Source organism: Elephantulus edwardii, unplaced genomic scaffold, assembly GCF_000299155.1.
Source record: "Elephantulus edwardii isolate Elephantulus edwardi_28Jun2011 unplaced genomic scaffold, EleEdw1.0 scaffold00064, whole genome shotgun sequence".
Taxonomy (NCBI): domain Eukaryota; kingdom Metazoa; phylum Chordata; class Mammalia; order Macroscelidea; family Macroscelididae; genus Elephantulus; species Elephantulus edwardii.
Genome location: NW_006399814.1, coordinates 724,327 through 731,580, shown reverse-complemented (window position 1 = coordinate 731,580; position 7,254 = coordinate 724,327).

The window sequence follows — 7,254 nt, the reverse complement described above, 5'->3', positions numbered from 1 at the left end:
ATTGATTCAGTGACTGGGGTAATCGGGGTGGGTGTGTCAGGAGACAGTGCGATTGGACATGGCAGAGCAGAGTTTAGGGCTGTTGTATATACTCGACGGCACGTAACAACAACAACAACAATAACAACAACATTGTTCCTTTGCTCTGTTCACACAACAGTCTCTTTCTCTAGGTATAGGTTTTGCAAGAGCATTATTAAATTTTCTGAGTGTTCTGTTATTTTCATTTTTCTCAATGGTAGCTGTAGTTTACTTTGTTCTACATTGGCAAATGCCTTTGTCATAGTCAATAAAGCATAAATAGACATTTTTCTGGTATTTGCTTTTAGTCAGGATCCATCTGACATCAGTAGTGATATCCTTGGTGCCATAGCCTCTTCTAAATCCTGCTTTTAACTTCTGGCAGTTCTCTGTTAGAACTCTGGCAGTTCTTTGTACTGTTCTAGCTGAATGATTTTGGCAGTATTTTGCTTGAATGTGATGTTAATGATACTGTTCAATAACTTCTACATTGTCTTGCATCACAGAAGAAATGAATTCCCATTTCTTGAGAATGAGAACAAATATGGATTTCCTCCAGCCAGTACGCCAAACAGCTGTCCTTCAAATTTCCTGCCACAGACTGGCGAGCATGTCCAGGGCTGCATCTGTCAGTTGAAACTTGTCACTTGGTATTCTGTTGATTCCTGGGTATTCCTTTTTTGCCAGTGCCTTCATTACATTTTGAACTTCTTCCTTCATTACCATTGTTCCTCCCCCTCCACATTGGTTCTTGATCATATGTTACTTCCTGAAATATTTCACTGTTGGTCAATTCTTTTTGGTACAGTGATTCTGTATATTCCCTCTATCCCCTTTGATGTTTCTTGGGTCATTCAAGATTTTGTCTGTGGCATCTCTAAGTATTGCAACTCAAGACTTGAATTTGCTTTTCAGTTCTTTAAGTTTGAGAAATGCCAAGTGAGTTATTCCCTTTTTATTCTCCAATTCTAGCTCACTGCTCATTCCCTAATAGTTTGCTTTGTTTTCTTGAGCTGCCCTTTGAAATCTTCTGTTCAGCTCTTTTACTTCAGCATCTCTTCCCTTTGTTTTGGCTTCTCAATACTCTAATGCACTTTTCAGGATCTCTTCTGATACCCATTTTAGTTTTTTTCTCCTCTGTCTTTGTAGTGACCTTTTGCTGTTTTTATGGATGGTATCCTTGATGTTATCCTACAACTAATCTGGTTTTCAATCACAAGTGTTCAGTTCTTCAAACCTATTCTTAGAATTATTTTTAAACTCAGGTGGTACAGACTCAAGATCATATTTTAAAGGGCTCTGGTGGCTGCCAACCTAAAGGTCAGTGTTTTGAAGCTATAGGTTTGCTCTCAGAGAGATATGTGGCAGTCTGTCTGTGGAGGCAGACTGAAGCTGGGTTGTAGAAGAGACCCTGGCACCAGGCAGGTTAGTACTGATATTGATGGATCTGGGCTGAAGTCAGAGAATACCAGAAGAATGTCTATTTGTGCTCTGTTGATTATGCAGAAGTATTTGTGGATCGCAACAAATTATGGCTAACATCGAGAAGAATGGGAATCCCAGAGCACTTACATGTGCTCTGAATAGACCAAGAAGATGTAGTGTGAACAGCACATGGGGAAACTGCATGATTTGAAATCAGGAAAGGTGAGAGTCAGGGTCATGTTCTTTATTCATATTATTCAGGCTGTGTGTTGAACAAATCATTTGAGAAGCTGAACTTTATGAGGAAGAATCAGGATTAGAGGAAGACTCATCAACAACCTGTATTATGCAGATAACACAACTTTGCTTGCTGAAAATGAGGAGGACTTGAAATGCTTGCTGCTAAAAGATCAAAGACTATTTACAGCCTTCAATATGGATTGCATCTCAACATCAAGAAAACAAAAATCATTTCCATTGGATCATAGGTCAACATTGTGATAGATGGAGAAAAGATGGAAATTATCAATTATTTCATCTTACTGGGATCCACAACACCCTTGGTTCCAAGATTCAGGAAATCTATTAGTCTTTCTTTGCATCCAACTTTTGTATTTCAGTCATCAGTTATTATTGCACCTTAAATGCATAGTTGATAAATTTCAGTCTGCAGAAGTTGATAGGAATCCTCAGTTTCATATTTGGCTTTAGTGGTTGGTACACATATTTGAATAATAGTTATATTAACCATATTTTAATAACCTGTCGATATTACCCTATCAGTGACAGCATTATACTTAAGGGTGGATCTTGAAATGTTCTTTTTGATGATACATGTAACACCAATCCTTTTTAGTTTGTCATTCCTGGCATAGTATATCATATGCTTATTTGATTGAAAGTGACTAGCACAGTCCATTTCAACTTACCAGTGTCTAGGATATTGATCTTTATGTTTCAGTTAATTTTTGAAAACTTTCAATTTGCCTAGATTCATACTTCATACATTTTACTTTCTGGTTAGTGGCTGTTTGCAGTTCTTTCTTCTCCCCCCTCCCCCATCAGCAAATTAAAAGGTCATTCATTAGGTGAAAATTTGACTCCCTTGTTGTCATTTAGGTAGGCTGTACTTTCAAGAGGCAGCTCTTCTCCAGCACTGTTTTGAGTGCCTTACAATCTGAATCATTCGTCATAGTAATGTGGGACAATGTGGTTGCTATTTATAGGATTTTCAATGGCCTGTTGTTCAGGGTGCATGACCAGTCTTGCTTCTTAGGTTTTTCTTTTCTGGAAGTGCTGCTGAAACCTGTCCGGGATGAGTGAGTGAATTTTCAGGTGTTCTGTGATCACAGAAGGTAGGCATTCACGAGAGATGATTAAGGTGAAAGGCTAAACACTCCGTCAGGCAAATAGCAATATGGAGCTATCCTGTCCTCTCTTTTATTACAGAAGCGGGCATAGCATACGTAAAGAAAGTCATGTACACTTTTCACAGGTTAAAGAAAAACAGGAAACATTCTTACTAAGTTATCTTTGATTAATCAGCGCTCTTTGTTCTTTCTCTTAATCTTATTACAAGAAAGCAAATGGGTAAGTCAGTCTAATCAATGACTGTTGATTTGAAGTGGGAAGTATTCCAGGGGAGGTGCCGAGGCTCTTTGCAAATAAGAACTCCTCAGATATATTTAAACCTTAGGAGTAAATGGCCCAACGAGTGCTGATTTAGAGCAATTCTTAGAACTAGATCAGAGTTGTTTTCAGCCCTGACCTTCCCGTGGGTCCCTCGTGTTCTAGAGCTTCAGGTGTTCCTGGAGCATTTCCTTGCACAGCAGACGCCTTAATACCATAAACCTTCCGTGAGCATGCTGGCATTTGAAATACTGGTGGCATAGCTTCCAGCATCACAGCACCATGCAATCTGGCACAGTATGACAAACTCACAGGCTAAGTGTATACCTCATATCTGTTATTGACAACCTGTGCTATGTAGGCGACACAGCCTTGCTTGCTGAATGGGAGGGGAATCCTGATGCACTTGCTGTAGAGGATCCAAGACTGCAGCTTCACATCAAGAAAACAAACATGTTCTCCACTACACTAATAGTTGACAACATGTTAGGTGGAGGAAAGGTTGAAAGTGTCACTGATTTCATCTAGCTTGAATCCGCAGTCAGTATCCTTTGTATCTGCAGTCAGGAGATCAGGAGATGTACTGTAATGGGAAAGTCTGCTTTCTGGGATCTTTCCAAAGTCTTGAAGAGCAGTGGTTTCAGTTTAAAGACTAAGATGTGCCTGATTTAAGTCATACAGTCTTTCCAATCACCTGCTATGCATCTGAGATCTGGACAGTGAATTAGGATGACAGAAGAATCAAAGCATTTGAATTGCGGTGTTGGAGAAGAGTGCTGAGTATCCCATAGACTGCCAAAGGAACAAACATAAATATTGGAAGAAGTGCAACCAGAGCGCTTCTTTGGAGGCTCACATATTTTGGAAATACTAGGAGAGGCTATTCTTTGGAAAGGAACATCATGCTTACAAAGGTGGAGCAAAGGAGAGGAAGATTTTCAGTGAGACGGATTGATAGAGTGATTGCGGGAATGGACTGAAATATGTTGGGGATGTTAAGGATCGTGCAGGACAGGACAGGGTTCAGATCTATTCATAGGGTCACTGTTTGTCATATTCGACTTGATGACACTTAACAACAACAACAACAACATATTTAGAGATCCATATTTGTACTTCAAAAAGAAGTGATTCAGTACAATGCAGAAATTATCAAATAGTATCATGGGTGTTGTTATGTACCAAGTCACTTGTGACTCAGTGACCCTGTGAGCAGCAGCTCTGTGTTCTGCTCTATCTTGAGCTGATTTTATTGTCTCTGACACACCTACCCCCATGACCCTAGTCACTGAGTCAGTCCATCTCATTCAGGGCCTTACTCTCGCTCCACCTTTCCAAGCATGATGTCCTTCTCCAACGGCTGGTCCCTCCTGCAACATGCTCGGAGTATGTCAGATGGACCTTCAAAATCCTTGCTTCCAAGGAACACCCTGTTTTCACCCTCTCCAGGAAAGACCTGTTGTTCTCTTCATAGTCCGTGATATATTCAGTACTCCAGCACCACAACTCAGAGGCATCAATGACAATTCTTAGTCATTGTCCAGCTCTCTGATGCATAGCAAGTAATTGTGAAGACTATGGTCTGGACCAGGTTCACCTTAGTCTCTGGACTGACATCATTGCTTTTCCATACTCTGGAGAGGTCCCTGACAGCAGATTTTCCTATTGTAATTAGTTTTTTTATTTCCTGGCTGCTGGTACCAAGAGTGTTTATTGTGGAGCTGAGCAAACTGAAGCTGTTAACAATCTCAGTCTCTTCTCTGTCTGTCATGAAGCAGCCAGTTGGCCTTGTGGTGATAATCTTTGTTTTCTTGATGTTGAGCTTCAATCCATATTGAAGGCTGCAGTCTTTGACCTTCTGTAACAAATGTCTCAGGTCATGAGTATTACAAGTAATAAAATCTTCTGAAGATACTTAAAAAAGGATTACTGTTATTGTTTGGTGCCATCAAGCTACAATTCGTAGCTACCCTATGAACAACGGATCTGAACCCTGTCCTAACCTAACCTGTGCCATCCTCATCCTCTCTGAAATACTTGAGACCGTTGCTGCAGGCATTGTGTCAGTCCATCTCATTGAGGGTCTTCCTCTCTTTTGCTGACCCTCCACCTTTTTAAGCATGATCTTTCTTTCTAAGGAATTGGCCCCTCTTGACCTTCTCAAAGTATGTGAGTTGAAGTTTCAGGATTCTTTCCTCTAAGGTATATGCTGACTGAACTATATACAAGTAGACTTATTTGTTCTTTTTGCAGTCCATGAGATACTCACTACTCTTCTACAATACAACACTCAGAATCATTGATTCTTCTTCTGTCTTCATTCATTATCTAACTCTCAGATGCATAGCGAGTGGTTCAGAAGACCATGGCCTGAATCAGGTGCACCTTAGTCTTCAAACTGAAATAATTACTTCTTAGCACTTTGGAGAGGTTTGTGACAGTAGACTTTCTCAATGCAATCCATCTCCTGATTTCCTGACTGCTATTACCATTCCTGACTGCTATTACCATTCTTGACTGCTGGGACCAAAAGTGCTGACTGTGGATTTAAGAAAGATGAAATTATTGACAACTTCATTCTTTTCTCCATCTGTTATGATGCTGCCTATAAGCTGAGTAGTGAGGATTTTTGGTTTTGCCCATAAGCTGAGTGGTGAAGATGATGACATGTAAGCCACATTGAAGACTGTAGTCTTTGATTTTCTACAAGTGTTTCAAGTTCTTCTTTCACAAGCAAGATTGTGTCATATACACAATGCAGGTTGTTGTTGAGTCGTCATTCTTCTTCAGGAAGTATTTGCTGTAAAAAAAAAATCAACAAAAAAAAAACCAAAAAGACAACAACAAAAAAAGTAAGTGTTTGCTGTATTATAGGTCTATTTTTTGTGTGGAAGTTGAATCCCAGAAATGAGAGAATTCAGTTCCAGACTCAGAGTGACCAAAAAACATAGTCTTGAGGATTCCATATGTCTCTCAGACCAGTGAGCCTGGCCTGGTTTTGGTGATGTTGAGTTTTGTTTCACATTTTTTTCTTGTCTGCTCAGTGAGGAAGTAGGTCACCCGAGGGGCCTTGAGGTACATTGAAGCTACCAGCATTTTAGTCAGCAGCAAGCATGTTAATGGTTTATTTCTCAGGGCTCCTGTAAAATGACTACACCTTCTTTCATCTGTGATGTTTTACTTAAATTTTTTCAGCATTTTTTTGTGAAATAACTATGCAAGACTAACCATAAAATAAGTTTTTCCTTTTATTTTTCAGACAAAGGGATTATAGAGAAATCACCACAACTGAATGAAAAATAAATTCTGAAAGTTGAAATTATCTACTAGAAAAATCCCAAATGTTTTCATGTTTTGCCTAAATACAAGATTTAAACAAGTTTTCACAGAAGGTAAGATGTTTCCTTTTAGTTTGTTTTTACTGTTATATAATTTACACAAATATATAGGTTAAATTCACAGATCGTTGTTAGGTGCCATCTAGTGAAGAATGACCCATAGTGATCCTTTGAACAACAGATCTGAACCCTTTTCCTGTGCCATCCTCACACTTAGAGCCCATTGCCACAGTCACGGTGTCATCCCCTCTGGTTGAGGGGCTTCTTCTCTTTTGCTGACCTCCCACCTTTCCAGGACTGATGTTGCTCTCCAAGGAAAACCCTCTCCTAGCAACATGCCCAAAGTATTTGAGACAAATCTATCATCTTTGCCTCTGTTCTGCCCGTGAAATGCCCCTCAAAAGAATAATCCACACGTTTGTAAATACAAATAAGCACTTTATTCCAGAGTATCTGCTAGTGGAGGCTTTCTCCCTCAGTAAGTAAGGTGGCGAGGGAAAAAAGCCCCGAGTCCCCCCCCCAACTACTTTTATGGCTTTCCTGGGTGCCACTGTCGGGGTGGGGAGATTGAGATCATATTTGGTGCATCGACTTTTGACGGGCTGGCTACTTTGTCCGCCTTTACTCTTTTTGTGTCACATAGACACAAAGCAAAATATTACAATGAAATGTGCGAGGAGCTAGAGTCGTAAAGTCAAAAGGGCCGAACTCATTCAGCATCTCTTAAGCTCAAGGAAATGAAGAACAAATTCAAACCTCGAGTTGCTACAATCAAGGATGCTTTGGGCAGAATGTTAAATGATCCAGGAGGTATCAAAAGAAGATGGAAGGAATATACTGA